This window comes from Ambystoma mexicanum, chromosome 3p (genome assembly GCF_040938575.1).
Source record: "Ambystoma mexicanum isolate Mex_15411 chromosome 3p, UKY_AmexF1_1, whole genome shotgun sequence".
NCBI classification, from domain to species: domain Eukaryota; kingdom Metazoa; phylum Chordata; class Amphibia; order Caudata; family Ambystomatidae; genus Ambystoma; species Ambystoma mexicanum.
The window spans coordinates 359,673,500-359,683,074 of record NC_090925.1 but is presented as its reverse complement, the minus strand read 5'-3'; positions in this window follow the sequence as shown (position 1 = coordinate 359,683,074).

Genomic DNA, 9,575 nt, shown 5'->3' with positions numbered 1-9,575 from the left:
ACCCTGGTACTATTTCCAGGTCTGCAATTGGACGGAAAATGAATTCTCAGGGCACCCTCCATTTTTCATTTTTCAATTCTGGCACTACTCTGGCTAGTATCCTCAAACCTTGTAAAAACATGTCTGGATACACCGGTATGCCGCGTGTTTGTGGAAAGTCTACCTAGGAGTGTATCATTAACATGGCACGGATCGTGCATATGCCAGGTGTAGAGCACACTATTCCTCTATCAGTGAAGGAGATTGTCATGTTGAGCTTGCTGAGAAGGTCCCTTCCCAGCAAGTTGATAGGTGACTCCTCATAGTACAGTAGGGGTGCACTTACAGTTTTCCCCCCCACCGTTATGTCTAGCTCTTTAGTGTATGGAACCTCGACCACCGCCCCAGAGAACCCCTGCATTTCCAAAGTCCGATTAGAAAGCGGGAACCTGCCTTCTTTGAGGCATGATTTTTCTGCTCCCGAATCCACCATGAAAATAAATGATTTCCTATCGCCGCCTCCACCAGTGGTTCCTCTGCTGCGTTAAGGGTCGTCGACAGTATTGGACACACAAGTGCTCTCTGTGGGCTGTCCTATGTTGAATGCCATGGGAGTTCATCAACATCAAAAAACGTTGCCTGTCGCCATTGTTGTTCACCTGCACGGTGTCATTGGTGCCCTATTTGCCGTGGTAGCATAAGTGTTGTTGCGCATGGGGGCGGTGTGATCATGACACTGGGGGTGTGAGGACGTGCTTTGAGGGGGCATTGGGCGCTCATTCATCTATCTTGGGTCGGGTTGACTATCTCGTCTATTCCTGCCCATTGGCAGCCCGTAGGGGCTTCCTGGGTGGGGGTGTCCGATCTGGTGTTCATTTGAATATGAATTGTTGGGCCTGTTTTGACATTCTCTAACGAAATGGCCCCACCTCCCACAATTCCAGCATTGTCCTTGCATTCCCCTTCTGGGCCCTCCATACCCCGCACCACTTCCGCTTGATCCCCTGAATCCTCCTCTATTGCCTCGCCCCCCTCTCAGTGGCCACTGTGCTCCCTCATATTGATTTTCCCCTGACCATTGGTCCTGGCTGTTACCTGTCCAGTTTGCCACCATCTGGATCGGTATCCCCATCTGTCCGTCTTCTTCCTCCCGCTCCCTTCCTACCGCGCTGGTAGCTGCCGCTGCACTGACCTTCAGTAGTTTACTTTGCACTAATTTAGCTTTGTCTGCTATCTCCTTTTCCTTCTCTTTCATCCTCTTGCAGTGGTGCACTATGATGCTTTGATTTTCAGGCCACCCCTTGGCTTCTATCCCAGCCATTTTATCAAGGGCCTTCTGCACTTCCTTTGGGAGCCCCCTTTTTATAATGAAGTAAAACAGGGACGTTGATTGGTCCCAGGCCGTACCCGTTTCCGCTCTCCACATGTCCTGCACCCGGAGAATGAAAGACATTGCATCTTCCTCATCATTCATTGTACATTGCATCACTGACTGTAAATCTGGAGTGTCTGGGACTGTTTCCCTCAATGCATCCCACATGCGGGCTCGCACTGTGTTGAATGAGGCCCCATCATGGCGGTCACAATCTAACATTATTCCTGGGAAGCCCGCCTTCGCCCAATCCCTGTTAGCCTGGTCTCCCACTACAGATACCAGAAGGCTCTTAACATCCCCCACTGCCAAGGGCACTCCTGCTGTGTGTTTTCCAAAAGCATATATCCACTTTCTGGTGCCTCCGGATAGTGGGGGTAGCTGTTTCAGCAGGTTGGCCTTGTCCATTTGAGCCCATGGTATGTAGTTTGGCCTCCCGCCCCCCTGTGTATTAGAGGCATCTGTAAATTCTTCCCCCCTTTTTAGTACTCACCTTCTTTCCTTTCTTTCCATTCACAGCCATGCGCCCTGCTCTGTTTCTTAGCCTCCCCCTCCATTCTTCCATGGGCGACAACCCATCTCCAAACGAGGCCCCACCAGCGGCAATTCCCATCCTTCTTACCTCTTCTTCCTGCTCCTCTAAGTCGCTCCAATATTCTTCCTCTCTGTCTGACGTCACCCCTCCTTCCTCTACCTCCCGTTCACTGTCAGCTGTGTTTATTTCTATTATTTGCGTGGGGATGTCATTTATTCTGAATAGGATCTCTCCCTTTTTCCACCCATCTTCCCCTGCCCCTACACTCAGTGGGGGTGTCTCATCACGTTCTACCCTGGGGGTGGATAACCCCCCTCCTTCTCCCATGGCCCTTAGGCGGGACAGCTCAGTTCGGGCCATTGCTAGTTGTGAATCTAAATCCTGTGCAAGCTTTCCAATATCGATTTTAGGTGTGTCTAGTGGTCAAGTTAGACCCTGGCTCTCATATGGGCGTGGTGCTATGGCGGATGGCTTATGTATGGGCGGGGCCATGGGTTGTGCTACATATACAGGGTCACTATACCCTTCCGCAGGTACTGGCTTTGATAGTAAAGGGTAGACCCGTGTTACCTCTATCGCTTTTTCATCCTGTGTGGTTGGCCCCCTACTGCCAGTTGTTGTCATGGGAGACGCATTGTGGTTGCTGCCTTTTTCCGGGGGCACCTCCTCAAACAGGTGCCACAAATCTAATATCTCTTTCCTATTTTGCAACTGTTTCCCTTTATATTTTATAGACAGGCAGATGGTGACCATATCTAATGCCGCCTTATCAAAGGACCCGCCCTCTGGCCATACCTGGGGTAATCCTTCCCCCTTCAACTCCACGACCCATTGGTCATGGTACTTATTGATTTTGTCTGCATACCCTGGTAGAGTTTTACCAATATGGGCAAGGGGCGTTTCTGCACCCATTATGCTTGACTATCACTACACCTCGCTGACACTTCTAATGTATACTTCTGCACTTCTCATGTGACCAATTCAAATACGCTTTTGCAATTTTTCTTCAGACAAAATGAACTATTCACTTATTTTTCAATCCCTTGATACTACATTAACATACATGCAACTCCTTTTATATATTGTCAAATTCATTCATCAATGTTTATGCATCAAAGACTCTTTTCCCATAAAGAGACGGACGTTTAACAATTCACATAGACAACAAAACAACATAAATTATATTTCACCCATTCCTAATACCCCTCCTACTAATACCCCTCCTTCCCGTCCCTCCCTGGACTTATTCTCTCCCGTCACCTGTTCTAGTCCACCCGCTGAGAAAGGAAAAAGATAGACAAAACAAAGTTGGAAAAAAGCGTTTCTAAATATTCTTCTGGGTCTCCCCTTGGGACCCCTAGGTTATCCTTTTGTACCACGATTCCTCACACTCATATATCCTGTACTAGTCGAGATAGGACTGCGCGGCGCCGCCTTCCACCCTCCACCGGAGATAGGATCCCTGTCAACTTCTTTTCACTTTGTAATTCGTCACCATCCTAATGGCCATATGCGATAGACTGAGAATAAGATGGAATTGTTTATAGTCACTATTTCAAATAACATTTGGTCGAAAGTCAAAATGTCGAAAAAAATGTCGAATGTCTTTTTTAGTTTGTTTTTTTGTTGGAAATGGGGGGTCCCCCCCCCAACCCCCTTTCTGAATTTTTTTTTCTATTTTAACCCTTTTTTTTACTTGCGGAACCAAAAAAAACATGTACATAAAAAAAGAAAGCATTCAAATTTTTTTTTAGACATAATATTTTCAACATTTTTGTCATTCGACCAAATGTTTTCGACATTTTGACTGGACACCAGATGGAATATAGAAAAGACCCAGGCCCCCAAGATCCTTCCCCCTTGTGCTACAGATCTTTCCACCAAAATTATACCATTTATCCCAAGACCTACTAATCTGACTCCCACCCGTACTTTCAATATCACCCGCACTTGATACTCATATGTCCGTCTTGATCCGAGACCCTCTGGACCGATCAGTCAGTGCGCCGCTCCTCGCTCAAAGACCACACCCGGCTCCGGCGAGTGGTACAATGAGTTTTGTAAAGGGGGATCCCGTACCCTCTCGCCCTACTGCGTGCGCACGTATGGGTGTACCAGTTGCCGTTGGCGGGTAGCTCTTGAGGGAGCACGCTCTAGGTCAAAGCAGGGGGGCGTTTCATGCCAGAAGGACGGGAAAGAACGCTGTTGTGTCGGGGTCACCAATTAAAGTTAGAGACCCCAATAATGCTGGTAAATCCCCCAACAGAGTCAATAAGAAAACATCCCAGGAGGGAATGAGACCAAGACCAGGTGAGAGTGATATTAAAGGTTTTAATCTAAAATTAGGGCAAGCAGAATCTACTTTGCTCACGCCGTGAGCGCTCTGCAGAAAACATGTTACAATTTGGTTATATACAAGAAAAATGTCATCTGCTGTGGGAAGGCCTAGGGGGCACAAGAAAGATTGGATTGGACACTAAGAGTAGGCACATATAGGTGCTATAGGGTTGAAGACATCTGGTTGGTTCGTGGGCACGTGATGAGACGACGTGGTGTCCTGGGTCAATCGGTCAGCTGGGCTCATCAGCCTGGTATGCCATACTGACTCTTATGTATCCTTTGACAACCTAGCCATGTAACAGTTGCCCTTGTGGTCATGCACTCCCATTCATTCAGAACTCTGATCTGTTTGTCCGGTGGAAACTCAAAGGCCTGTATCTTAACACTTGTGAAAATAGGGTTCAAAGGCAGGTTATTTATTGCTGGTCATAAATTAAGCGTCTCCATCAAATGTAATGCCCACCATGTTTATATGTCCCTTGATATACTAACTAGGGGGTAGAGCTCATGGGGTCATTGTATGGTCGAAGGTGTCCACTTGATAAGAACAAAGAGGATTCAGAATAGATGACTGCAGCGACTAGGTCACAAAAGATACATATCATTATAGGCATACATTCATTGTGGGGGTTCAGCGATCGAATGTCCAAAACATCTCTAACTCTCTGTTAATCTATTTTGACACCTTGGTGAGCTGGAGAGACTTGAGACCCCATTGCAGTCTGGTTCCTTGTTACATAATAGATCTGTATTAACCAATTTATGCTCTGCCCAGCGGCATCACTGTGTGCCGATGGTGCCAGAATTATCAAAATGGCTGTAAAACCCCTATGCGCGCCAAAATCTATGGAAATCGCACCTTACAACATGAAAAGATAGCTGCCAAATCTACCATGCATGTTGTCAGTGGTGGAACGGTGACCACACTGCTGAAACATGTCACTGGGCTCGTTTTCAAATCTCGTTTTCAAATCTATTCCTTGGTTGCTGAAAATACAGAATGCCAGTCCAAAACACCATCAAACATCCAATATTCTTGCTGGGTGTTACTAGTCACTTCATTCAAGAAATCATTATGAACATACAATGTCATGAAAAGCGGAATTTGTCATCAAAACATTCACAGCAAATGTGCCTGCCTGTGAAATCTGTCAAAATCTGGGCACAGTACCAGCGGCCGCCTGTATGACAGCTGTCAGTAGATCGCATCATAAGGATTTAAACTTTTACCATTGAAATCTAATGTCTGAAAACTAAATGACCTGTTATTGAGAGCAACCTAGGTTGTAACTATTTAAATCCCATGGTTTAGAAGCTAGAATAAGTGTTCTAGCTGCTTGTTTGAAAATTGTTTTAAACCAAGAAAAAGAAATGTAACAAAATGACATTGAATTTAAGCTGCCTCAAAGCCACCCAACCAGTATGATAGCTTCCCCCCATGAAGGCCAGGAAATCACACCTCTGTGAGGATTAGATCAGGGGAGGAGATCCTGGGCTGCAGGGGAAGAGGACAATGGACTTCATCTGGCTGAAAGGATATGCAGAGTGTGAAGAGTCATAAACGGCCTATCCCAGAAGGAAGGAGGTGGAGATTGCTTCTGAGCTGCCAGAAGGAGAAGGAGGCGGGCACAAACCACCATTTGCTGTATAACAAAGGCAAAAGTAATTTTTTTAAAAAGACTGATAAATTACTGTGTAAAATTGTGAAAAATATGTGAACAACAGATTTGGTAATGTGATTTCTGGATGCACGGTTTAAGAGATGCCAGAACTCTGAAATGTTCTGGGAAGTAGTAGCAGAAAATATCGTTTTACACCAAATGTATTTATGCCAAAAGCACGAAACTTCATACTCTTATGCCCATATGCAATGCGCCCAATTGTACAAATTTTAGGATAAACTAGATATTGTGTTCTGGCCAAAGAGGGCAGAATTCTGTCAAAAGCAGACACAAGATCCGACAGCGACGAGGTTTGGAAGAGTATCTGCCTCACAAAATATGTAATTTATATATGTTATCGTTATAAAGATTGCACACATGTAAATATGTATTATACCAAAAGTAGATTTTATGTTCAAAGGGACAAGTGGAGGATTCTATGACTCATAAACTCACATCATCATGGTGACACCCTGTTTTCTCCTCCAATTAAGGGAGAGAGGAAACTCTAGTCAATTGCCTGCCTAAGAGGCGTGCTTAGGATAAACCAGCACACACACCCTTTATCACATGCATGAAAAGAGACAGCTGAGGACTTAGAAAGACACACAGATTCACCCACTATCCTGATCCTGGCGAAGCACTCTGAAACAGAACCATCTATATTCCTTGCTCCTGACTTCAGAAACTTGGCAAGCAGAAAGGCCTATTCCATTAGTTGAACCATTTTCAACTAGGCCTTGAATTTTAAGAACCAGAAAGAATCCCACAAAATCTAAGGGGAACCAAAGAAACAGCCGGGTTGTGCTGTAACTGCTTTCCTGCTAAAATAATTATTACCAGAAAACAAAAGATCCCATCCAGTTGTGCTGTGCTACGACCAGGGAACCATTGCAGACCCGATCCAGTCCAATCTGGTGTTCCCAGCAGTCTGTTCCAGAACCAGAATCCCTGACCAGAATCCCTGACCAGAATCCCTGAGGTTCCGTTTGAAACCCAGATAGTGAGTATCTATAGATAGGACTGTGTCACTAGCATATGTACTGTCAAAAGTAATCCCCTAGCCAAATCCATCCTATCTTGTCTTCAGAACCTGCATTGTTAGAAATCTTTTTGAATTGCCTGAACTCTCTATCTTATCCCTACTATCTTCCTTCTGTACTGGTATTGTTACAAAAATATCTTTGCGCTGATATATTTCATCTGAAGAAGGCAAGCTCCTCGGCAGGCAGTCGCCCTGTTCCAGTGGCTGTGCTCCCGTGTGGTATTTGCTTCTTCATAGTCATCACCTAGTATAAGAAATCCCATTTGTCTTTTAAAAGCATTTCCCTGTTTTTTTCCCATTCCTGCACCTGTCTCAGAAAAACGACCTCCACTAAAACGCCCATAACTTTCTCAATTAGCTAGAAACGAAATTTCAACTTCTGCTTGTAGCTCACATCCACAGCTTTCCATAGAACCAAAGACCGCATCTCAAATCCATATAGTTTTCCCGCAATCGCGATTACCGTGCACAGAAAAGTTTGCTGCGAATTTTGTTTTAGGAAATTTCTATCACGTGTAAAACAGCTTTTCATTGCACCCGACCTCAGTTTGGAGTTTTCACATTGCTTATTAGTACCAAATCATTGCTAGTGTTTGTCTGCAACTATCTAAAGCGGCTCACATCAGAATTTCAACAATTTTAGCAATTTAAACCATATCAGTGTTTTACCCAATCCATTCTCAGGTAACTTTAAAACCATTTTGACAGTTTGCCAATCAATTCCGTTTCTCTCTCGTGTTGCTGGGGGGAAATTGGGATTGATATTTTGTTGGAATTCTGCATAACTGAATACCTGCTCTCTCTCCTTCTATCTCTTTATATTGCATATTGGGGGTTTGATGGGTGTGCAGGGGGAAATAGTAACCACATTACCATTTGATTGAACACACACACGCAAAAGTATTCATTCTGTGCTGCATTGTTTTTGCTCATTATTACTCCTTGTGATTAAAGAGATTGCTTAGTGTTACACCACCCCACTGGTGATTATTGTATACCCATTAAATGTAGTGTGATAATATTGTGAATGCATAAATAAATATTTTAACTTTGCAAGCCAGCCTGATTCCTGGTTCAGTGTGACCAGGGGGGTTCCAAGAGAGGGGCGTGATATAAGTGGTACATCGTTCAGAATAAAAACTTTTAGACACAAAATAAATAAGGATTTCAGTTGTGCATTACACGCTAGGCGTTGACTTAGGTGAAGTGCTGGATGGAAATCACTTAGAGATCAGGGCCTTTAAACACAATTTTACATGCAGGCCTTTTACACGTGGCTTGCTGTGTTGAACTTAAGTCATACTGGTTTGTAACATACTATATTTTCCATTTAACTAGGCACTCTCATTATAACGGAAGGAAAAGGAAAGAATTAATCACGGAATGAACATATCTTTGACCAGAAATTCATTTGTTCATTAAAAAAAAAGGCAGACTACAGCTTTAAGGATCTGTGGGTTCGTTTTTAACTGGGGGTGTGGCTTACTAAAAGTGATTAGCTGCTATGTTATGCTTACACGATATTACACATATATTTACATTTGAACTCATAAAACGCAAGGTATCGTAATGCTGGTGTGTGCAGTTTGACATTTGGTTGTGTGCTGTACTGTTACAAACAATTACTATGACTATTTCAGTATCACTGATTAACATGCTTCATGCTTTCATTGTGGCGTGTTAACATAAGGACTTCTAATTGTAAATGTGTATGTATTTATATTGTTCACTCATGGGCCCACTACCCTACCATTAGGTTTATACGATCCCGCATAAAAAGGCGCGTTGACTCTATCCATATTGAAGACACACGGCTCAATGGTCTTTTTTCTTTAACTGTTGGTTCTGCCCCAGGGGGATGGGGGTTATGTTTTTATGGCCAGGGTCTGTGGGGTGTGGTTTCAGGTTTATAGAGACAAATAGCTTTTTCTCTGGCCCCTGCTCTGGGCTGTATCTGGTTTAGTGAAGTGGGACGGAAGGCAGAAGATACAGTGTGGATTTTATTGCATTCTCGCAGCCAGCCTTCTCATGGGACCCGAGCAGTCGTGGAGACGGCACAGGGGAGGAGGAGGGGGGGGGGAAGGAATTTGCTCGCTGTGCGCGCCTGACGGGGAGAGCTGCAGGTTTGAGTGAAAACTTCACAACTGTTTTAGCATTTTAAAATGGAGTTGGTGATTGTACAAAATGGAGTCTTATTCGCTTCTGGCCTTATACTGTTATGAGGGGTGTTACAAGGGGGTCACAGTTTCTAAAGGTATTCCCGCATGAGTGCTCCGGGGCCGGGGTCCTGAACCCAAAGCAGCCCTGGCTGGGCCTATCCAGGAAGTGTAGGAATGGGGGAGGGAGGGTTCTAAATGCCCCCTCCTTCCACTCAGGATGTCCCCAAACACACACCGGAGAGGGAGCCCCGTGTGGCCTCACCAAGCCGGCCGGGGGGGGCGCGCGCTTCTCTCTCTGACTCGCCAGCAGGCTGGCATTGGTGGGCACACCCCAGTTGGCAGGGAAGCCCCGAGTAGGGGGAGCTGAGGGAAACCTGGCTGTTCTCGAGGGACAACTCCCTGGGCAGACAGGGGCCAGGCGTGCTCCCTCAGCCATGGCGCAGAAGGCTTACTCGACGGGTGGCCGTCGAGGTTCCAGCAGCCC